The following is a 25,444-nucleotide window of genomic DNA, read 5'->3' on the forward strand; positions in this document are numbered from 1 at the left end:
CAGCTCTGCGCATCACCCTTATTCTTAAAAATTATTACCAAAACACTTTTTCTCCATTCCTCAGGCATCCTCTCACTTTCCAAGATTTCATTAAACAATCTAGTTAAAAACTCCACTGACATTTCACCTTAACACCTCCATGCTTCCACAGGTATGACATCTGGACCATTAGCCTTTCTGTTCTTCATCCTCTTCATAGCTATCCTTACTCCCTCCTTGCTAATCCACTGCACTTCATGATTCACTGTCTGCACATCATCCAACCTTCTCTCCCTCTCATTCTCTTCATTCATCAACCCCTCAAAGTACTCTTTCCATCTGCTCAACACACTATCCTCACTTGTGAGTATGTTTCCCTCATTATCCTTTATCACCCTTACCTGCTGCACATCTTTACTAGCTTGGTCCCTCTGTCTAGCCAATCGGTACAGGTCCTTTTCTCCCTCCTTAGTGTCCACCCTTTTATACAACTCTTCATATGCCTTATCCTTAGCCTTTGCCACCTCTCTCTTTGCCATGCACCTCATCTCCTTCTACTCTTGTCTACTTTCTTCATCTCTTTGACAATCCCACTTCTTCTTCGCCAACCTCTTTCTCTGTATACTCTCCTGTACTTCTTCATTCCACCACCAGGTCTCCTTGTCCTCCTTCCTCTTTCCAGATGTCACACCAAGCACCCTTCTAGCCATCTCTCTTACTAGCTCTGCTGTAGTTACCCCGCTATTTCGTAACTCTTCACTGCCACCCAGTGCCTGTCTTAACTCTTTCCTGAACATCACCTCACAATTACCCTTTTTCAATTTCCACCATTTGATCCTTGGTACTGCCCTCATACTCATCCTCCTCTTCTTGATCACCAGTGTCATCCTACAAACCACCATCCTATGCTGCCTAACTACAATTTCCCCTGCCACCACTTTACAGTCTCCAATCTCCTTCAGATTGGCCCTTCTACATAACATATAATCCACCTGTGTGCATCTTCCTCCACTCTTGTATGTCACCCTATGCTCCTCCCTCTTGTTAAAATATGTATTCATCACAGCCATGTCCATCCTTTTCGCAAAATCCACTACCATCTGACCTTCTGCATTCCTTTGCTTAACACCATACCTACCCATCACTTCCTCATCCCCTCTGTTCCCTTCACCAACATGCCCATTGAAATCTGCTCCAATCATCAGTCTCTCACCCTTGGGTACATTCATCACCACTTCATCCAACTCATTCCAAATTTTTTCTTTCTCATCCATCACACACCCAACTTGTGGAGCACATGCACTAATAACATTCATCATTACACCATCAATTTCCAGCTTCATAAACATCTCTCTATCCGACACTCTTTTCACCTCCAAAATACTCTTAGTATACTGCTCCTGCAGGATAATGCCTACACCATTTCTCCTCCCATCTACACCATGATAAAACAATTTGAAACCGCCTCCAATACACCTAGCCTTGCTCCCCTTCCATCTGGTCTCTTGCACACACAATATACCAACCGTCCTTCGGTTCATATCATTAGCAGTTCAAAATCTTCTTTCATCAGTTTCTTGCTAAACTCATACTATTCATCAATAATCAATACTTCTGGAGATATTAGTTACTACTGCACCATTGTGTTCACTGTTTCTGACTTTTCTATCAGTTTTCCATTTACTATCTATGCACCAGCATTCAGATCTTTCTACATAATGTTGAAGAGTATCTGGTTTATTAAGGGTAATAGGTCTGTGTTCTCCCAAAAGACGCAAGGATACTTGCTATGCATTCATTATATATTGCTACTGAATGTTTATTCAATTGTATTTATGTGGTGCTAAAAGCTAAGCTGATAATTTGTTAACTTGACAACATTATAGGCTTGACAATTTCAGCCATAGCCTAGTTTTTGACCCAGATTCTATTTCAATGCACTGAATATGACATGTAATTACTTCAAAATATAAAGGAATCATATTTTAGGTTCATAGTTTGGTACTAGGCTATCAGCCCTAGGGCCTATACAAGCCTAGCCATACCAATTCCCTGGCTATTTCTTCCCACACTATTTACTTCCCTGGACCCCTGTCTAGCAGGGCGACTGATGTGATCCCTAGGGACTTTTTAACTAGAAATGAAATTATAGCCATGTTTTATTACCAGCAAGTTGCTTAGTTACCACTTATTCTTGCTTTGAATTATATTTGTGTGGTGTACAGTTGGTAAAATGGGCGGCCACGGTGGTGCAGTGGTTAGCATTGCCACCTCACAGCAAGAGGTTCTCCGGTTCGATCCTCGGCTGGGGTGCCTTCTGTCTTGAGTCTGCATGTCCTCCTGTGGTCGTGGGTTTCCTCCGGTGCTCGTTTCCTCCCACATCCCAAAGACATGCTGCAGGTGGATTGGACACTCTAAATTAGCCCTAGGTGTGCGTGTGAGTGTGCCTTCTGTGGAAGGTTGGGCGCCGGGCTGGCAACTCGACACCGTAAAACTCCACTGTCATTCAATGTGCGGACAAGGTGATCCGCTGTGGCGACCCCTAACTGGGAAAAAGCCGAAAGAAGAAGAAGACAGTTGGTAAAATATGCAAACGGTTTTACATCTGGAGTTAGATTTGTCTCATATTCAAGTGTTTTAAGCATGTAGAAAAATGCTGGTAGTTTGTGACTAGTCTAGATCACAAGCATGAGATGACAACTGGTCAGAAACAAATCCAGGCCTCACTCCATCAGTGGACCAGTAGCCATTTTGTTGCTTGTGATTTAGACCAGTCATAAATTACCAGTGCTTTTCTATGTGCTTAAACAAGTTGAATATGAGATAAATCTACATATAAAACTGCCTGAGTTTCAATTCATGAAGCAGAATTGCAATTACATATACCTCCAGATAAAGTTAATATATCTCTGTTTGACAAGTAGTTGCCCAACATCCCACCCTTTACACACAGCTATATATAATTGCAATTTACATAATACCACCCAGTCAAGCCATAAATAACATAAAGACAAATACACTTGAGGGCATACGATCTTACATAGCTACCATGCAAAAAAGGACACCATCATACTTAGTCATTTCAAAACTGATTGAAATAAACAAAATAATTTAATAAACATAAGTCTTTCTGAACTCTTTCAACTGTGGACCCAGCAAAGAAGTTTGAGAGAACCATAGCCTGAAAGTAGTGAATATATGTTAACTTTGTTGGCTTAGTGTACTTTGCATAGTGTAATCCCTTAAGGACAGCTGACTGACTTTAGTGTGGTCAAATGCTGCATCACAGACTAGTGGCAGGCATCACCCCCCCCCCACATATCTGTTACCTTCTTAGTTATACTGCACTCCTTTTCCTCTATAATCTAGAGTGCAACTTTGCCTCTTCCTTCCCATCCTGCCCACTCTTCAGCTCCCTGAATTACACAACACATCTCTGATATACTGACTATTTTGTTTGAATTTAGTCTAAGGTTACTTAACTGCCACATAACTACCTTCCACCCATATAGGGTACATATTGCAGTGATAGGCTCTCTTTTACATAACACTGATAGTCTCCCAAACTCTCCAGTATCTTGGACTACTGGTTCTAGGTTCTAATCCCACCCCTTCCATCTGCAACACTCCTGTACCTCCTGTCCATCTCTCCTGTTCCCTCCCCCTTACATCCTTCCTTCCAAGGATGTCCATTTCTCCTGTCTCCTCCCTCTTACATCCTACCTTCCAAGGAAGTTTACTTAGGTAACCCTGTTGGCGAGGCACCATTTTCAAACTGTCCTAACCTCCCCATAGATGCTGCCGCTGCTGTGCTTGCTAGCGTGTTAGTGGTAAGGAATTTGTACTGTTATTTTTTTATTTCTGTACATGCGATAGTATCTGCTGAAGTAAATTCATGTTTAAGAAACTGTAGAATGTTTTTTATAGAGTTAACTCTGCTTCATGAATTAACCCACAGGCAAACGGAAACCACGAGTGTAACTGTACATCGTGGATGTTTTAAATAACTATGTCACAGCTGTAAATTGTGTCTGCATTGTCTTATCTTTTAGAAACAGAAAATGCAAGCGTACACTAGCTCCTATATTTAGTTTATCAGCATTACGTGCTGTATGCTGTATGTTAAATACTCAAATTAGCCTGATTATTGCCTTATCTTGTAGAAACAGTTTATTTGGTTTAACAGCATTGCATGCTGTATGCTGTATGTTAAATACTTGAACTAACCTGATTATTGCCTTATCTTTTAGAAACAGTACAGGCAAGCATATGCTAGCTCCTTTAATTAGTTAAACAGCATTACATTCTGTATGCTGGCTGTTATATACTTGAATTGGACTGATTACTGGCCTACATACTATCCAAGTGTATTGCCTTATATTTTAGGAACAGTAAAGGCAAGCACACAACAGCTCCTTTAATTAGTTAAACAGCATCGTATGCTGTATGCTGTCTGATATATAATTGAATTAGCCTGATTATTTCTGGATACTGGCTTACTTAACATCCAAGTGTATACATAATAGCCGCACTAGTATATCTATTTGTCAGCATTGCCAGCCGTTAAACTGGTAATTCACTGTCTACCTAAAACGCTTAATGGTTACAGCAAAGGCTGTCTATAATATAGCATAGCGACTCCCACTTGCATTGGATATAGCTTATTAATGCTACGATCAGTTAGAATGTTAATGAATACATCTTGTACTTATTAGATAAAACTTGATAGTTAAGTCCTTGTAACCCACTTTTTGTGTGGACAACATTTGGCTTGTGTTACCGGTCTAAATAAAGTACAGTTTTGTACCTACCATAAATGTAGATGTTCGAGGATATCCATTGCTGCAGTCCTGATACATGGGTATTCCGCTGTCCACCATCGGCCCGAATACCAAAGGGCTAGAATCTGGCGTCGGTCATGGCGCTCGAGGCTGACATCAGTATGTGCCAGTACAAATGCGCATGACCGACGCCATACCCTCAGTCTTTCTTGCCTCAGACGTCAGAATGCAAAAAATACCACCCAAAACCCAAACCTAAATAAGGGGTAGGAGGAGGAATTTGGACTGCAGCAATGGATATCCTCGAACATCTACATTTATGGTAGGTACAAACTGTACTATGTTCTTCGTCTACCATTGCTGCAGTCCTGACACATGGGTAGAATCCCAGAGCAATGGAAAACAGGGAGGATGGCCAACTAAACAGAATTAGGAGCTGCTAACATGCCCTGTAGAACAGCAGTGGCAAACCCAGCCCTAGACCTAGAATAAAGAGGTAAATGATAATGCCTAGTAAATGTATGTACAGAACTCCAAGTAGCTGCCTCCAAAATGTCCTTAGCAGCTACCCCTCTCAAAAAAGCAGTAGAGGTGGCCGTAGCCCTAGTAGAGTGAGGCCAGATCCCAGCAGGAACATCTTTCCCATGATGAGAATAACTAAAAGCAATACAATGGCCAATCCACTTGGAGATAGTGTGTTTTGAAACAGCTTTCCCTTGTGAAGTTAAAGCAAAAGAAACAAACAACTGTTGAGATCTTCTGAACTCTTTGGTTCTGCTCAAATAATATCCTAAATGCCTATGCACATCCAAAGAATGCAAAACTTTCACCCCTTTATTTTGGGGGTCAACATAAAAAGTAGGAAAATGTATAGATTGGTTCAGTGCCACATTTGAAATTACTTTAGGCATAAAAGTAGGATTAGTACGTAAGGAAACTCTGTCCTTGTGAAAAATCAGAAATGGTTCTACTGCCACGAGGGCCTGTAATTCAGAGACCCTTCGAGTAGAAGTAACAGCCAACAAAAAAGCAGTCTTCCAAGACAACAACTTCAACTCAGCTGTAGCTGCAGGTGCAAATGGAGGCAGAGTCAGCTTCTCCAAAACAAAAGTAAGATCCCAGGCTGGAGTGGGAGCTCTTTCGGGGGACTTATATTCTTTGCCCCTCTAAGAAACTGTTTAACCAATGGATGAGAAAACAAAGGAGGGTCACATTCATAGTGAGCAGAAATAGCTGCAGCATGCACTTTAACAGAAGAGAAAGACAATCCCTTGTCTAACAAAACAGTCAAATATTGCAAAATACAACTCAAGTTAGGCAATGTAACATCAAAGCCGTGAGCTGCACTCCAAAGAAAAAATCTCTTCCATTTATCAGCATAAACTTTCCGAGTAGTAGGACGCCTGGCTTCCAAAAGAACATCCAAAACTTGTTGTGGAAGCTGCAGGCCTTCCTTCCTCAAAACTGAATTCTCCAGGCTGTCAGGTAAAGAGATTGCACGCTGATATTGAGAAAATGATTGTCCTCCTGAGTCAATAAGTGAGGAATCTGTGGTAATGGCCAAGGTGTCCCAAGAATTAAACTCCTTAAGAGAGGGTACCAATGTTGACGAGGCCAACCTGGTGCTATCAGAATCATGCGAGGCATTTCCTCCTGACTTTCAACAATACCTTTGGAAGAAGAGGCAAAGGAGGAAAGGCATACACGTGCAGGTTTCTCCAGCTGAAGGATAGTGCATCTATTTTCCAGGCTTTCGGATGAAATAGCCTTGTGCAAAACATTGGCAGTTGATAATTCAGAGGAGAAGCGAACAGATCTATGTCTGGAGTTCCCCAAGCCATGGTCAACTGCAGAAACACCTGATGATCCAACTTCCATTCGCGAGGATCCACAATCTGTCTGCTCAGAACATCTGCTAAAGAATTTTGTGCTCCTGGCAGAAACAGTGCTCTGAGTGATGTGCAGTTTTAAAGCAGTTTCCCATACTAGCATTGCTTGTCTGCACAATGGATAAGAATGGGTTCCCCCTTGCTTGTTGATGTACCACATGACTGTTGTGTCGTCTGTTCGAATCAACACCAGTCCTGATTGAAGTAGGCTCTTGAATGCTTCCAAAGCAAATTGAACTGCCAGCATCTCTTTCATGTTGATATGTAAATGAAGTAGCTCTGGGGCCAAAGGTCTTGAATCCATTTTCCTTCGAGATGAGCTCCCAGGCCGACTCCGAGGCATCTGTCATTAATATCTGACATGCCTCTGGCTGGGTCACAGAGAGTCCCTTGTTTAGGTGACATTCCTGAGCCCACCACAGAAATTCTTTTTGTATGCAAGGGAGAATCTGAATGACAGTGTCCAAATCGTGGCTGTGTTGAGTCCACACGCTTTTGAGATACCATTGTAACTTCCTCATATGCAGTGTGGCATTGGGAAGCACTAGAATACAAGATGCCATGAACCCTAAGGCTTGAAGGACTGTCTTTGCAGTCAGCCTGGACATTACTGAAAGCTGTTGGAAGTATTGATGAAGATGTCTTTGTTTGTCCAGGGTAAGAAATGCCATCTGGCCTCGCTGTATTCAGTCTCACACCCAGAAAACACATCTCTTGTGAGGGTACTAGACTGGACTTTATTTCGTTCACAGAATACCCTAGGCATCTTAAAACTGTCATTACATAGTGAAGATGTTGAAGAAGTTCTTGCTTGCCTTGAGCCAGAAACAAACAGTCGTCCAGATAAGGATAAATTTGAATTCCTTGTAGTCTGAAAAGCAATTACTGGAGCCAGGACTTTTGTGAATACCCTGGGCAGTAGACAAGCCAAAGGGAAATGCAGAGAACTGACAATGCAAATTCCCATTCCGAAATCCCAGGAACGTCCTGGAACTGGGCCCGATAGGAATGTGAAGATAGGCCTCTATGAGCCTTGCCCAGCATAGGCAGCAACTGCTGCAACGTTAACATCTTGAACTTTGGAATTTCCAAAAAGGTGTTTAGAATGGACAAACCCAGAATTGGTCTCCAAGTATTTACTTCCTTTGGCACTAAGAAAAGACGGGAATAAAACCCTGTGCCTCCTTCAGCAGAAGGTACTTCCTGTATTGCCCTCCACTGAAGCAGAGAAGAAAAATTTTTTTTTTTTTTTTTCCCCATGCTTCCAGTCTTTGCTGATGAGGCACATCTGGCATACCTTTGAAAGGAGAGAAAGTGTGGAAATAAAATTTGTAGCCTCGATTTACAATGTCCAATACCCATTTGTCCTGGGTAACCAAATGCCAATACTTTGCGAAAAGTTCCAGTTTTCCTCCTAGAGGAGCTGCCAGCATGGCAGAATCCGGCAGCTGAAGACGCAGGTCATTGAGTTTGTTTCGAAAGGACTGATCCCTGCCCTCCCCAGCAGAAGGGGTAAAAAACCCAAAGTTCTAGGAGTAGCAGGGCCCTGAGAGGAAGCTCTACCCCTACCTCGTAGACCTGCCCCTAGACTGATAATCTGAAGAGGGAAAAGACCACCCTTTAGTAGGCCAATTCCTACTGAACTTAGGGGCTAAACCTGTAAACAATCCTTAACTGTCTGCATAGACTTAGCTTTTCCTCCATTTTTTCAAAACTGATTCAACGGAGGGCCAAAAGAACATCAGACTGCAAAGGAGCATCCATAAGCCGAGCCTTAACATGCTCTGACAATGTCCGAACTTTCAACCAGGCATGCCTGCGAAGAACTGAACTAGTAGCAGCCACCCTGGAAGAAGCCTGTAAAGCATCAAAACCATATTGCAAAGAATGCTTACCAACTTGTTCTGAAACATGCACTAAATCCAGAAGCTCTGTACATTCAATACCTTCAGATAAAGCATCAACTTTACAATTCAATTGGCCCAGCAAATAATTTAGACAATGTAAAGCTCTCATAGCTAAAGTGGAAGAGGTATACAACTTCTTACCCCACCAATCCAGAGCTCTAGCATCCTTGACCAAAGGAACTGGATTCTTAACCACAGCAGCCCTGACACCCTTGGGGCCTTGAGTAATGGTGTCTGGGTCAGCCCTAGGACCCTTGTATAAATACTAGTGAGCTTCCGGTACCCTGCAGTATCTATCTGGTTTAGCAGGGGCAGGAGGCAAAGAGTCAGGGTTAAGAGAAGCCTCAGAAAAAACAACCTGAACAACATCCAATACAGGGGGAATAGCCAAAGGCCTATGCTGAGGCAAAAACAAGAATTCTCTAAGCCTTTTACGAGAATCAGAATAATCCTGGCCTTCCCATTTAAAATGCTCCCTCATGGAATGCAAGGTTTCAGAAAAAGAAAAATCTTCAGGAGGGGACGCAGAGGGAGGAGAATCCTCAGCCTCTGAATCAGAGTAGGGAGGGAAATCCTGGAGCTCTTCCACAGAAGAATCAGAGTCATTGGAAGACTGATCCAGACCCTCTATCCCTGGCTCTACCCAGGGCCTTTTCTCAGGGGGAGGCATAGAACCCCTAATTAAAGTAATCAAATCCTCCGCCACCTTTAACATGTGCTTTCTAGGAGCTGGACCTCGTGGACAGACACCAGCAGGGGCAGATTTAGATTTAGAAAGGCTTTTACTATGAGAAGGGAGGCCTAGAAACTCTGTTGTGGAAGCTGCAGGCCTTCCTTCCTCAAAACTGAATTCTCCAGGCTGTCAGGTAAAGAGATTGCACGCTGATATTGAGAAAATGATTGTCCTCCTGAGTCAATAAGTGAGGAATCTGTGGTAATGGCCAAGGTGTCCCAAGAATTAAACTCCTTAAGAGAGGGTACCAATGTTGACGAGGCCAACCTGGTGCTATCAGAATCATGCAGGCATTTCCCTCCTGACTTTCAACAATACCTTTGGAAGAAGAGGCAAAGGAGGAAAGGCATACACGTGCAGGTTTCTCCAGCTGAAGGATAGTGCATCTATTTTCCAGGCTTTCGGATGAAATAGCCTTGTGCAAAACATTGGCAGTTGATAATTCAGAGGAGAAGCGAACAGATCTATGTCTGGAGTTCCCAAGCCATGGTCAACTGCAGAAACACCTGATGATCCAACTTCCATTCGAGGATCTACAATCTGTCTGCTCAGAACATCTGCTAAAGAATTTTGTGCTCCTGGCAGAAACAGTGCTCTGAGTGATGTGCAGTTTTAAAGCAGTTTCCCATACTAGCATTGCTTGTCTGCACAATGGATAAGAATGGGTTCCCCCTTGCTTGTTGATGTACCACATGACTGTTGTGTCGTCTGTTCGAATCAACACCAGTCCTGATTGAAGTAGGCTCTTGAATGCTTCCAAAGCAAATTGAACTGCCAGCATCTCTTTCATGTTGATATGTAAATGAAGTAGCTCTGGGGCCAAAGGTCTTGAATCCATTTTCCTTGAGATGAGCTCCCCAGGCCGACTCCGAGGCATCTGTCGTTAATATCTGACATGCCTCTGGCTGGGTCACAGAGAGTCCCTTGTTTAGGTGACATTCCTGAGCCCACCACAGAAATTCTTTTTGTATGCAAGGGAGAATCTGAATGACAGTGTCCAAATCGTGGCTGTGTTGAGTCCACACGCTTTGAGATACCATTGTAACTTCCTCATATGCAGTGTGGCATTGGGAAGCACTAGAATACAAGATGCCATGAACCCTAAGGCTTGAAGGACTGTCTTTGCAGTCAGCCTGGACATTACTGAAAGCTGTTGGAAGTATTGATGAAGATGTCTTTGTTTGTCCAGGGTAAGAAATGCCATCTGGGTCGCTGTATTCAGTCTCACACCCAGAAAACACATCTCTTGTGAGGGTACTAGACTGGACTTTATTTCGTTCACAGAATACCCTAGGCATCTTAAAACTGTCATTACATAGTGAAGATGTTGAAGAAGTTCTTGCTTGCCTTGAGCCAGAAACAAACAGTCGTCCAGATAAGGATAAATTTGAATTCCTTGTAGTCTGAAAAAAGCAATTACTGGAGCCAGGACTTTTGTGAATACCCTGGGCGCAGTAGACAAGCCAAAGGGCAATGCAGAGAACTGACAATGCAAATTCCCATTCCGAAATCCCAGGAACGTCCTGGAACTGGGCCCGATAGGAATGTGAAGATAGGCCTCTATGAGCCTTGCCCAGCATAGGCAGCAACTGCTGCAACGTTAACATCTTGAACTTTGGAATTTCCAAAAAGGTGTTTAGAATGGACAAACCCACAATTGGTCTCCAAGTATTTACTTCCTTTGGCACTAAGAAAAGACCGGAATAAAACCCTGTGCCTCCTTCAGCAAAAGGTACTTCCTGTATTGCCCTCCACTGAAGCAGAGAAGAAATTTTTTTTTTTTTTTTTTTTCCATGCTTCCAGTCTTTGCTGATGAGGCACATCTGGCATACCTTGAAAGGAGAGAAAGTGTGGAAATAAAATTTGTAGCCTCGATTTACAATGTCCAATACCCATTTGTCCTGGGTAACCAAATGCCAATACTTTGAAAAGTTCCAGTTTTCCTCCTAGAGGAGCTGCCAGCATGGCAGAATCCGCAGCTGAAGACGCAGGTCATTGAGTTTGTTTCTGAAAGGACTGATCCCTGCCCTCCCCAGCAGAAGGGGTAAAAGAACCCAAAGTTCTAGGAGTAGCAGGGCCCTGAGAGGAAGCTCTACCCCTACCTCGCGTAGACCTGCCCCTAGACTGATAATCTGAAGAGGGCAAAGACCACCCTTTAGTAGGCCAATTCCTACTGAACTTAGGGGCTGAACCTGTAAACAATCCTTAACTGTCTGCATAGACTTAGCTTTTTCCTCCATTTTTTCAAAACTGATTCAACCGGAGGGCCAAAAGAACATCAGACTGCAAAGGAGCATCCATAAGCCGAGCCTTAACATGCTCTGACAATGTCCGAACTTTCAACCAGGCATGCCTGCGAAGAACTGAACTAGTAGCAGCCACCCTGGAAGAAGCCTGTAAAGCATCAAAACCATATTGCAAAGAATGCTTACCAACTTGTTCTGAAACATGCACTAAATCCAGAAGCTCTGTACATTCAATACCTTCAGATAAAGCATCAACTTTACAATTCAATTGGCCCAGCAAATAATTTAGACAATGTAAAGCTCTCATAGCTAAAGTGGAAGAGGTATACAACTTCTTACCCCACCAATCCAGAGCTCTAGCATCCTTGACCAAAGGAACTGGATTCTTAACCACAGCAGCCCTGACACCCTTGGGGCCTTGAGTAATGGTGTCTGGGTCAGCCCTAGGACCCTTGTATAAATACTAGTGAGCTTCCTACCCTGCAGTATCTATCTGGTTTAGCAGGGGCAGGAGGCAAAGAGTCAGGGTTAAGAGAAGCCTCAGAAAAAAAAACAACCTGAACAACATCCAATACAGGGGGAATAGCCAAAGGCCTATGCTGAGGCAAAAACAAGAATTCTCTAAGCCTTTTACGAGAATCAGAATAATCCTGGCCTTCCCATTTAAAATGCTCCCTCATGGAATGCAAGGTTTCAGAAAAAGAAAAATCTTCAGGAGGGGACGAGGGAGGAGAATCCTCAGCCTCTGAATCAGAGTAGGGAGGGAAATCCTGGAGCTCTTCCACAGAAGAATCAGAGTCATTGGAAGACTGATCCAGACCCTCTATCCCTGGCTCTACCCAGGGCCTTTTCTCAGGGGGAGGCATAGAACCCCTAATTAAAGTAATCAAATCCTCCGCCACCTTTAACATGTGCTTTCTAGGAGCTGGACCTCGTGGACAGACACCAGCAGGGGCAGATTTAGATTTAGAAAGGCTTTTACTATGAGAAGGGGGAGGCCTAGAAACTCTGTTGTGGAAGCTGCAGGCCTTCCTTCCTCAAAACTGAATTCTCCAGGCTGTCAGGTAAAGAGATTGCACGCTGATATTGAGAAAATGATTGTCCTCCTGAGTCAATAAGTGAGGAATCTGTGGTAATGGCCAAGGTGTCCCAAGAATTAAACTCCTTAAGAGAGGGTACCAATGTTGACGAGGCCAACCTGGTGCTATCAGAATCATGCGAGGCATTTCCTCCTGACTTTCAACAATACCTTTGGAAGAAGAGGCAAAGGAGGAAAGGCATACACGCAGGTTTCTCCAGCTGAAGGATAGTGCATCTATTTTCCAGGCTTTGGATGAAATAGCCTTGTGCAAAACATTGGCAGTTGATAATTCAGAGGAGAAGCGAACAGATCTATGTCTGGAGTTCCCCAAGCCATGGTCAACTGCAGAAACACCTGATGATCCAACTTCCATTCGAGGATCCACAATCTGTCTGCTCAGGACATCTGCTAAAGAATTTTGTGCTCCTGGCAGAAACAGTGCTCTGAGTGATGTGCAGTTTTAAAGCAGTTTCCCATACTAGCATTGCTTGTCTGCACAATGGATAAGAATGGGTTCCCCCTTGCTTGTTGATGTACCACATGACTGTTGTGTCGTCTGTTCGAATCAACACCAGTCCTGATTGAAGTAGGCTCTTGAATGCTTCCAAAGCAAATTGAACTGCCAGCATCTCTTTCATGTTGATATGTAAATGAAGTAGCTCTGGGGGCCAAAGGTCTTGAATCCATTTTCCTTCGAGATGAGCTCCCCAGGCCGACTCCGAGGCATCTGTCATTAATATCTGACATGCCTCTGGCTGGGTCACAGAGAGTCCCTTGTTTAGGTGACATTCCTGAGCCCACCACAGAAATTCTTTTTGTATGCAAGGGAGAATCTGAATGACAGTGTCCAAATCGTGGCTGTGTTGAGTCCACACGCTTTTGAGATACCATTGTAACTTCCTCATATGCAGTGTGGCATTGGGAAGCACTAGAATACAAGATGCCATGAACCCTAAGGCTTGAAGGACTGTCTTTGCAGTCAGCCTGGACATTACTGAAAGCTGTTGGAAGTATTGATGAAGATGTCTTTGTTTGTCCAGGGTAAGAAATGCCATCTGGGTCGCTGTATTCAGTCTCACACCCAGAAAACACATCTCTTGTGAGGGTACTAGACTGGACTTTATTTCGTTCACAGAATACCCTAGGCATCTTAAAACTGTCATTACATAGTGAAGATGTTGAAGAAGTTCTTGCTTGCCTTGAGCCAGAAACAAACAGTCGTCCAGATAAGGATAAATTTGAATTCCTTGTAGTCTGAAAAAAGCAATTACTGGAGCCAGGACTTTTGTGAATACCCTGGGCGCAGTAGACAAGCCAAAGGGAAATGCAGAGAACTGACAATGCAAATTCCCATTCCGAAATCCCAGGAACGTCCTGGAACTGGGCCCGATAGGAATGTGAAGATAGGCCTCTATGAGCCTTGCCCAGCATAGGCAGCAACTGCTGCAACGTTAACATCTTGAACTTTGGAATTTCCAAAAAGGTGTTTAGAATGGACAAACCCAGAATTGGTCTCCAAGTATTTACTTCCTTTGGCACTAAGAAAAGACGGGAATAAAACCCTGTGCCTCCTTCAGCAGAAGGTACTTCCTGTATTGCCCTCCACTGAAGCAGAGAAGAAATTTTTTTTTTTTTTTTTTTTTTCCCCATGCTTCCAGTCTTTGCTGATGAGGCACATCTGGCATACCTTCGAAAGGAGAGAAAGTGTGGAAATAAAATTTGTAGCCTCGATTTACAATGTCCAATACCCATTTGTCCTGGGTAACCAAATGCCAATACTTTGCGAAAAGTTCCAGTTTTCCTCCTAGAGGAGCTGCCAGCATGGCAGAATCCGGCAGCTGAAGACGCAGGTCATTGAGTTTGTTTCCGAAAGGACTGATCCCTGCCCTCCCCAGCAGAAGGGGTAAAAAAACCCAAAGTTCTAGGAGTAGCAGGGCCCTGAGAGGAAGCTCTACCCCTACCTCGCGTAGACCTGCCCCTAGACTGATAATCTGAAGAGGGAAAAGACCACCCTTTAGTAGGCCAATTCCTACTGAACTTAGGGGGCTAAACCTGTAAACAATCCTTAACTGTCTGCATAGACTTAGCTTTTTCCTCCATTTTTTCAAAACTGATTCAACCGGAGGGCCAAAAGAACATCAGACTGCAAAGGAGCATCCATAAGCCGAGCCTTAACATGCTCTGACAATGTCCGAACTTTCAACCAGGCATGCCTGCGAAGAACTGAACTAGTAGCAGCCACCCTGGAAGAAGCCTGTAAAGCATCAAAACCATATTGCAAAGAATGCTTACCAACTTGTTCTGAAACATGCACTAAATCCAGAAGCTCTGTACATTCAATACCTTCAGATAAAGCATCAACTTTACAATTCAATTGGCCCAGCAAATAATTTAGACAATGTAAAGCTCTCATAGCTAAAGTGGAAGAGGTATACAACTTCTTACCCCACCAATCCAGAGCTCTAGCATCCTTGACCAAAGGAACTGGATTCTTAACCACAGCAGCCCTGACACCCTTGGGGCCTTGAGTAATGGTGTCTGGGTCAGCCCTAGGACCCTTGTATAAATACTAGTGAGCTTCCGGTACCCTGCAGTATCTATCTGGTTTAGCAGGGGCAGGAGGCAAAGAGTCAGGGTTAAGAGAAGCCTCAGAAAAAACAACCTGAACAACATCCAATACAGGGGGAATAGCCAAAGGCCTATGCTGAGGCAAAACAAGAATTCTCTAAGCCTTTTACGAGAATCAGAATAATCCTGGCCTTCCCATTTAAAATGCTCCCTCATGGAATGCAAGGTTTCAGAAAAAGAAAAATCTTCAGGAGGGGACGCAGAGGGAGGAGAATCCTCAGCCTCTGAATCAGAGTAGGGAGGGAAATCCTGGAGCTCTTCCACAGAAGAATCAGAGTCATTGGAAGACTGATCCAGACCCTCTATCCCTGGCTCTACCCAGGGCCTTTTCTCAGGGGGAGGCATAGAACCCCTAATTAAAGTAATCAAATCCTCCGCCACCTTTAACATGTGCTTTCTAGGAGCTGGACCTCGTGGACAGACACCAGCAGGGGCAGATTTAGATTTAGAAAGGCTTTTACTATGAGAAGGGGGAGGCCTAGAAACTCTGTTGTGGAAGCTGCAGGCCTTCCTTCCTCAAAACTGAATTCTCCAGGCTGTCAGGTAAAGAGATTGCACGCTGATATTGAGAAAATGATTGTCCTCCTGAGTCAATAAGTGAGGAATCTGTGGTAATGGCCAAGGTGTCCCAAGAATTAAACTCCTTAAGAGAGGGTACCAATGTTGACGAGGCCAACCTGGTGCTATCAGAATCATGCAGGCATTTCCTCCTGACTTTCAACAATACCTTTGGAAGAAGAGGCAAAGGAGGAAAGGCATACGTGCAGGTTTCTCCAGCTGAAGGATAGTGCATCTATTTTCCAGGCTTTCGGATGAAATAGCCTTGTGCAAAACATTGGCAGTTGATAATTCAGAGGAGAAGCGAACAGATCTATGTCTGGAGTTCCCCAAGCCATGGTCAACTGCAGAAACACCTGATGATCCAACTTCCATTCATGAGGATCTACAATCTGTCTGCTCAGAACATCTGCTAAAGAATTTTGTGCTCCTGGCAGAAACAGTGCTCTGAGTGATGTGCAGTTTTAAAGCAGTTTCCCATACTAGCATTGCTTGTCTGCACAATGGATAAGAATGGGTTCCCCTTGCTTGTTGATGTACCACATGACTGTTGTGTCGCCTGTTCAATCAACACCAGTCCTGATTGAAGTAGGCTCTTGAATGCTTCCAAAGCAAATTGAACTGCCAGCATCTCTTTCATGTTGATATGTAAATGAAGTAGCTCTGGGGCCAAAGGTCTTGAATCCATTTTCCTTGAGATGAGCTCCCAGGCCGACTCCGAGGCATCTGTCGTTAATATCTGACATGCCTCTGGCTGGGTCACAGAGAGTCCCTTGTTTAGGTGACATTCCTGAGCCCACCACAGAAATTCTTTTGTATGCAAGGGAGAATCTGAATGACAGTGTCCAAATCGTGGCTGTGTTGAGTCCACACGCTTTTGAGATACCATTGTAACTTCCTCATATGCAGTGTGGCATTGGGAAGCACTAGAATACAAGATGCCATGAACCCTAAGGCTTGAAGGACTGTCTTTGCAGTCAGCCTGGACATTACTGAAAGCTGTTGGAAGTATTGATGAAGATGTCTTTGTTTGTCCAGGGTAAGAAATGCCATCTGGGTCGCTGTATTCAGTCTCACACCCAGAAAACACATCTCTTGTGAGGGTACTAGACTGGACTTTATTTCGTTCACAGAATACCCTAGGCATCTTAAAACTGTCATTACATAGTGAAGATGTTGAAGAAGTTCTTGCTTGCCTTGAGCCAGAAACAAACAGTCGTCCAGATAAGGATAAATTTGAATTCCTTGTAGTCTGAAAAGCAATTACTGGAGCCAGGACTTTTGTGAATACCCTGGGCAGTAGACAAGCCAAAGGGCAATGCAGAGAACTGACAATGCAAATTCCCATTCAAATCCCAGGAACGTCCTGGAACTGGGCCCGATAGGAATGTGAAGATAGGCCTCTATGAGCCTTGCCCAGCATAGGCAGCAACTGCTGCAACGTTAACATCTTGAACTTTGGAATTTCCAAAAAGGTGTTTAGAATGGACAAACCCAGAATTGGTCTCCAAGTATTTACTTCCTTTGGCACTAAGAAAAGACGGGAATAAAACCCTGTGCCTCCTTCAGCAGAAGGTACTTCCTGTATTGCCCTCCACTGAAGCAGAGAAGAAATTTTTTTTTTTTTTTTTTTTTTTTTCCCCATGCTTCCAGTCTTTGCTGATGAGGCACATCTGGCATACCTTCGAAAGGAGAGAAAGTGTGGAAATAAAATTTGTAGCCTCGATTTACAATGTCCAATACCCATTTGTCCTGGGTAACCAAATGCCAATACTTTGCGAAAAGTTCCAGTTTTCCTCCTAGAGGAGCTGCCAGCATGGCAGAATCCGGCAGCTGAAGACGCAGGTCATTGAGTTTGTTTCTGAAAGGACTGATCCCTGCCCTCCCCAGCAGAAGGGGTAAAAGAACCCAAAGTTCTAGGAGTAGCAGGGCCCTGAGAGGAAGCTCTACCCCTACCTCGCGTAGACCTGCCCCTAGACTGATAATCTGAAGAGGGCAAAGACCACCCTTTAGTAGGCCAATTCCTACTGAACTTAGGGGGCTGAACCTGTAAACAATCCTTAACTGTCTGCATAGACTTAGCTTTTTCCTCCATTTTTCAAAACTGATTCAACCGAGGGCCAAAAGAACATCAGACTGCAAAGGAGCATCCATAAGCCGAGCCTTAACATGCTCTGACAATGTCCGAACTTTCAATCAGGCATGCCTGCGAAGAACTGAACTAGTAGCAGCCACCCTGGAAGAAGCCTGTAAAGCATCAAAACCATATTGCAAAGAATGCTTACCAACTTGTTCTGAAACATGCACTAAATCCAGAAGCTCTGTACATTCAATACCTTCAGATAAAGCATCAACTTTACAATTCAATTGGCCCAGCAAATAATTTAGACAATGTAAAGCTCTCATAGCTAAAGTGGAAGAGGTATACAACTTCTTACCCCACCAATCCAGAGCTCTAGCATCCTTGACCAAAGGAACTGGATTCTTAACCACAGCAGCCCTGACACCCTTGGGGCCTTGAGTAATGGTGTCTGGGTCAGCCCTAGGACCCTTGTATAAATACTAGTGAGCTTCCGGTACCCTGCAGTATCTATCTGGTTTAGCAGGGGCAGGAGGCAAAGAGTCAGGGTTAAGAGAAGCCTCAGAAAAAACAACCTGAACAACATCCAATACAGGGGGAATAGCCAAAGGCCTATGCTGAGGCAAAAACAAGAATTCTCTAAGCCTTTTACGAGAATCAGAATAATCCTGGCCTTCCCATTTAAAATGCTCCCTCATGGAATGCAAGGTTTCAGAAAAAGAAAAATCTTCAGGAGGGGACGCAGAGGGAGGAGAATCCTCAGCCTCTGAATCAGAGTAGGGAGGGAAATCCTGGAGCTCTTCCACAGAAGAATCAGAGTCATTGGAAGACTGATCCAGACCCTCTATCCCTGGCTCTACCCAGGGCCTTTTCTCAGGGGGAGGCATAGAACCCCTAATTAAAGTAATCAAATCCTCCGCCACCTTTAACATGTGCTTTCTAGGAGCTGGACCTCGTGGACAGACACCAGCAGGGGCAGATTTAGATTTAGAAAGGCTTTTACTATGAGAAGGGGGAGGCCTAGAAACTCTGTTGTGGAAGCTGCAGGCCTTCCTTCCTCAAAACTGAATTCTCCAGGCTGTCAGGTAAAGAGATTGCACGCTGATATTGAGAAAATGATTGTCCTCCTGAGTCAATAAGTGAGGAATCTGTGGTAATGGCCAAGGTGTCCCAAGAATTAAACTCCTTAAGAGAGGGTACCAATGTTGACGAGGCCAACCTGGTGCTATCAGAATCATGCGAGGCATTTCCCTCCTGACTTTCAACAATACCTTTGGAAGAAGAGGCAAAGGAGGAAAGGCATACACGTGCAGGTTTCTCCAGCTGAAGGATAGTGCATCTATTTTCCAGGCTTTCGGATGAAATAGCCTTGTGCAAAACATTGGCAGTTGATAATTCAGAGGAGAAGCGAACAGATCTATGTCTGGAGTTCCCCAAGCCATGGTCAACTGCAGAAACACCTGATGATCCAACTTCCATTCGCGAGGATCTACAATCTGTCTGCTCAGAACATCTGCTAAAGAATTTTGTGCTCCTGGCAGAAACAGTGCTCGAAGAGTGATGTGCAGTTTTAAAGCAGTTTCCCATACTAGCATTGCTTGTCTGCACAATGGATAAGAATGGGTTCCCCCTTGCTTGTTGATGTACCACATGACTGTTGTGTCGTCTGTTCGAATCAACACCAGTCCTGATTGAAGTAGGCTCTTGAATGCTTCCAAAGCAAATTGAACTGCCAGCATCTCTTTCATGTTGATATGTAAATGAAGTAGCTCTGGGGCCAAAGGTCTTGAATCCATTTTCCTTCGAGATGAGCTCCCCAGGCCGACTCCGAGGCATCTGTCGTTAATATCTGACATGCCTCTGGCTGGGTCACAGAGAGTCCCTTGTTTAGGTGACATTCCTGAGCCCACCACAGAAATTCTTTTTGTATGCAAGGGAGAATCTGAATGACAGTGTCCAAATCGTGGCTGTGTTGAGTCCACACGCTTTTGAGATACCATTGTAACTTCCTCATATGCAGTGTGGCATTGGGAAGCACTAGAATACAAGATGCCATGAACCCTAAGGCTTGAAGGACTGTCTTTGCAGTCAGCCTGGACATTACTGAAAGCTGTTGGAAGTATTGATGAAGATGTCTTTGTTTGTCCAGGGTAAGAAATGCCATCTGGGTCGCTGTATTCAGTCTCACACCCAGAAAACACATCTCTTGTGAGGGTACTAGACTGGACTTTATTTCGTTCACAGAATACCCTAGGCATCTTAAAACTGTCATTACATAGTGAAGATGTTGAAGAAGTTCTTGCTTGCCTTGAGCCAGAAACAAACAGTCGTCCAGATAAGGATAAATTTGAATTCCTTGTAGTCTGAAAAAAGCAATTACTGGAGCCAGGACTTTTGTGAATACCCTGGGCAGTAGACAAGCCAAAGGGCAATGCAGAGAACTGACAATGCAAATTCCCATTCCAAAATCCCAGGAACGTCCTGGAACTGGGCCCGATAGGAATGTGAAGATAGGCCTCTATGAGCCTTGCCCAGCATAGGCAGCAACTGCTGCAACGTTAACATCTTGAACTTTGGAATTTCCAAAAAGGTGTTTAGAATGGACAAACCCAGAATTGGTCTCCAAGTATTTACTTCCTTTGGCACTAAGAAAAGACGGGAATAAAACCCTGTGCCTCCTTCAGCAGAAGGTACTTCCTGTATTGCCCTCCACTGAAGCAGAGAAGAAATTTTTTTTTTTTTTTTTTTTTTCCCCATGCTTCCAGTCTTTGCTGATGAGGCACATCTGGCATACCTTCGAAAGGAGAGAAAGTGTGGAAATAAAATTTGTAGCCTCGATTTACAATGTCCAATACCCATTTGTCCTGGGTAACCAAATGCCAATACTTTGCGAAAAGTTCCAGTTTTCCTCCTAGAGGAGCTGCCAGCATGGCAGAATCCGGCAGCTGAAGACGCAGGTCATTGAGTTTGTTTCCGAAAGGACTGATCCCTGCCCTCCCAGCAGAAGGGTAAAAGAACCCAAAGTTCTAGGAGTAGCAGGGCCCTGAGAGGAAGCTCTACCCCTACCTCGCGTAGACCTGCCCCTAGACTGATAATCTGAAGAGGGAAAAGACCACCCTTTAGTAGGCCAATTCCTACTGAACTTAGGGGCTGAACCTGTAAACAATCCTTAACTGTCTGCATAGACTTAGCTTTTTCCTCCATTTTTTCAAAACTGATTCAACCGGAGGGCCAAAAGAACATCAGACTGCAAAGGAGCATCCATAAGCCGAGCCTTAACATGCTCTGACAATGTCCGAACTTTCAACCAGGCATGCCTGCGAAGAACTGAACTAGTAGCAGCCACCCTGGAAGAAGCCTGTAAAGCATCAAAACCATATTGCAAAGAATGCTTACCAACTTGTTCTGAAACATGCACTAAATCCAGAAGCTCTGTACATTCAATACCTTCAGATAAAGCATCAACTTTACAATTCAATTGGCCCAGCAAATAATTTAGACAATGTAAAGCTCTCATAGCTAAAGTGGAAGAGGTATACAACTTCTTACCCCACCAATCCAGAGCTCTAGCATCCTTGACCAAAGGAACTGGATTCTTAACCACAGCAGCCCTGACACCCTTGGGGCCTTGAGTAATGGTGTCTGGGTCAGCCCTAGGACCCTTGTATAAATACTAGTGAGCTTCCGGTACCCTGCAGTATCTATCTGGTTTAGCAGGGGCAGGAGGCAAAGAGTCAGGGTTAAGAGAAGCCTCAGAAAAAAACAACCTGAACAACATCCAATACAGGGGGAATAGCCAAAGGCCTATGCTGAGGCAAAACAAGAATTCTCTAAGCCTTTTACGAGAATCAGAATAATCCTGGCCTTCCCATTTAAAATGCTCCCTCATGGAATGCAAGGTTCCAGAAAAAGAAAAATCTTCAGGAGGGGACGCAGAGGGAGGAGAATCCTCAGCCTCTGAATCAGAGTAGGAGGGAAATCCTGGAGCTCTTCCACAGAAGAATCAGAGTCATTGGAAGACTGATCCAGACCCTCTATCCTGGCTCTACCCAGGGCCTTTTCTCAGGGGAGGCATAGAACCCTAATTAAAGTAATCAAATCCTCCGCCACCTTTAACATGTGCTTTCTAGGAGCTGGACCTCGTGGACAGACACCAGCAGGGGCAGATTTAGATTTAGAAAGGCTTTTACTATGAGAAGGGGAGGCCTAGAAACTCTGTGAGGGAGGGAACCACCGACACATGAGAAGCCCCTTCAGCCTGGCCTACGACAGGAGAAGCCACTTCTTGAAGTAGCAAAGGCTCCCTGGAGACTCGCTAAACTGTCAGAAGGAGCCGGAAGTAGTCGGTGGCTCTACCGAACCGGCGTCCAATGGACTCATCTTGTTTGGACCGCAAAGGAATACTCTTTGCGTTTTAGCCGAACTGGGCGGAGAATCCGACTGCATGTTATAATTGCACCGTCCACCAAACACTAGCCTAGCACAGTCCAAGCGGCGTTTAATAGTGCATATCAAAGGCAGCACAAAAGCGACACCCAACAACGCCGTGCTCAGGCCCTAAACAAGGAATACAGAGTAAATGGTAATCCCTATGAGGAATCTGTTTCCCACAAGAAATACAGTTATTAACTTTTTCAGACATCTGGTAATACTGAGGCAAGAAAAGACAAAAGTGTCCCTAGCGGGTACTCAGCCAACATGGTCTCCGGTCTGAAACTCGAAAACCGACAATTCCAGAAAGCCGAACGGCACTTGCAAACACTGCTTCTGCTTAGGACCACACGGCAAGAAAGACTGAGGGTATGGCGTCGGTCATGCGCATTTGTACTGGCACATACTGATGTCAGCCTCGAGCGCCATGACCGACGCCAGATTCTAGCCCTTTGGTATTCGGGCCGATGGTGGACAGCGGAATACCCATGTGTCAGGACTGCAGCAATGGTAGACGAAGAACATCAGCAAATTAAGATTCTGCTTGACCTGTAGGGGTAAACAGAGTTGGAGACATATCCAGCTTCCACTCATTGTACTGAGGCATTTAAATGTGCTCTCAGATACCATAGCTTCACCTAGCTTACTGTTTCATGGATATGTCTACATGTTTTGGTCCTTGCAGTTTCTAAATTGGTCTTGCTGTTTGTTGACTGCACTGTTTAAGTAAGATAAGTGAACACATCCTGAACTGTTTTTTGCTGTTTATAAGGTAAAGCTGCTTAAACATAACAACTGAATGACCAACTTGCTGTGGTAGAACCTTGTATACCTATGGTAGTAGTGCAAAAAGAAAAATAAAGCAAATTTTGAACAAAAAGCCTGTCCTAGCTTGTATGCAAACACCCTGAGTATTAACTATCTCCTTCTCTCCTCCAGACCATTCGTAACCATTATATAAGGATTCCCCCCTCTCATCATATACCTACATCAGTTAAGAGGAATCACCCAGAAAATACTGTGGACCCAGCAAAGAAGTTTAAGAAAACCATAGCCTGAAAGTAGTGAATGTATGTTAACTTTCTTGGCTTAGTGTACTTTACATAGTGTACTCCCTTACGGACAGCTGACTGACTTTAGTGTGGTCAAATGCTGCATCACAGACTAGTGGCAGGCATCACCCCCCACATATCTGTTACCTTCTTAGTAATACTGCACTCCTTTTCCTCTGTAATCTAGAGTGCACCTTTGCCTCTTCCTACCCATCCTGCCCACTCTTCAGCTCCCTGAATTGCACAACACATCTCTGAAATACTGACTATTTTGTCTGAATTTAGTCTAAGGTTACTTAACTGCCACATAACTACCTTCCACTCATATAGGATACATATTGCAGTAATAGGCTCTCTTTCACATAACACTGATAGTCTCTCTAACTCTCCAGTGTCTTGGACTACTGGCTCTGCCCTGCTCCGTTCGCTATGCTCACTCTGCTCCCCTACGCTACCCGCAGTCCCACCCACCCCATATCAGTTACATTTATAGTTAGACAGCACACCCTCTATCATTTCCATCCCACCCAGAGTTTCACACCACACACATATCACTTACAAACCAACACCCTTCACCACACCCTTACTATCACTCATTATTAGTACATCAAACCCACTTACTTTAAAATACTACCCTTAAACACTCTTCACCAAACATGATGAAAGTACAGTTTTGTACCTACCATAAATGTAGATGTTCGAGGATATCCATTGCTGCAGTCCTGACATATGGGTATTCCGCTGTCCACCATCGGCCCGAATACCAAAGGGCTAGAATCTGGCGTCGGTCATGGCGCTCGAGGCTGACATCAGTATGTGCCAGTACAAATGCGCATGACCGACGCCATACCCTCAGTCTTTCTTGCCTCAGATGTCAGAATGCAAAAAATACCACCCAAAACCCAAACCTAAATAAGGGGGTAGGAGGGAGGGAAATTTGGACTGCAGCAATGGATATCCTCGAACATCTACATTTATGGTAGGTACAAAACTGTACTATGTTCTTCGTCTACCATTGCTGCAGTCCTGACATATGGGTAGAATCCCAGAGCAACGGAAAACAGGGAGGATGGCCAACTAAATAGAATTAGGAGCTGCTAACATGCCCTGTAGAAGAGCAGTGGCAAACCCAGCCCTAGACCTAGAATAAAGAGGTAAATGATAATGCTTAGTAAAAGTAGCTGCCTCCAAAATGTCCTTAGCAGCTACCCCTCTCAAAAAAGCAGTAGAGGTGGCCGTAGCCCTAGTAGAGTGAGGCCTGATCCCAGCAGGAACATCTTTCCCATGATGAGAATAACAAAAAGCAATACAATGGCCAATCCACTTGGAGATAGTGTGTTTTGAAACAGCTTTCCCTTGTGAAGTCAAAGCAAAAGAAACAAACAACTGTTGAGATCTTCTGAACTCTTTGGTTCTGCTCAAATAATATCTTAAATGCCTATGCACATCCAAAGAATGCAAAACTTTCACCCCTTTATTTCGGGGGTCAGCATAAAAAGTAGGAAAATGTATAGATTGGTTCAGTGCCACATTTGAAATTACTTTAGGCATAAAAGTAGGATTAGTACGTAAGGAAACTCTGTCCTTGTGAAAACCAGAAATGGTTCTACTGCCATGAGGGCCTGTAATTCAGAGACCCTTCGAGTAGAAGTAACAGCCAACAAAAAAGCAGTCTTCCAAGACAACAACTTCAACTCAGCTGTAGCTGCAGGTGCAAATGGAGGCAGAGTCAGCTTCTCCAAAACAAAAGTAAGATCCCAGGCTGGAGTGGGAGCTCTTCTCGGGGTCTTATATTCTTTGCCCTCTAAGAAACTGTCTAACCAATGGATGAGAAAACAAAGGAGGGTCACATTCATAGTGAGCAGAAATAGCTGCAGCATGCACTTTAACAGAAGAAAGACAATCCCTTGTCTAACAAAACAGTCAAATATTGCAAAATACAACTCAAGTTAGGCAATTTAACATCAAAGCCGTGAGCTGCACTCCAAAGAAAAAATCTCTCCCATTTATCAGCATAAACTTTCCGAGTAGTAGGACGCCTGGCTTCCAAAGAACATCCAAAACTTGTTGTGGAAGCTG

Source organism: Protopterus annectens, chromosome 10.part0 (genome assembly GCF_019279795.1).
Source record: "Protopterus annectens isolate FY-2018-M chromosome 10.part0, PAN1.0, whole genome shotgun sequence".
Lineage (NCBI taxonomy): Eukaryota > Metazoa > Chordata > Ceratodontiformes > Protopteridae > Protopterus > Protopterus annectens.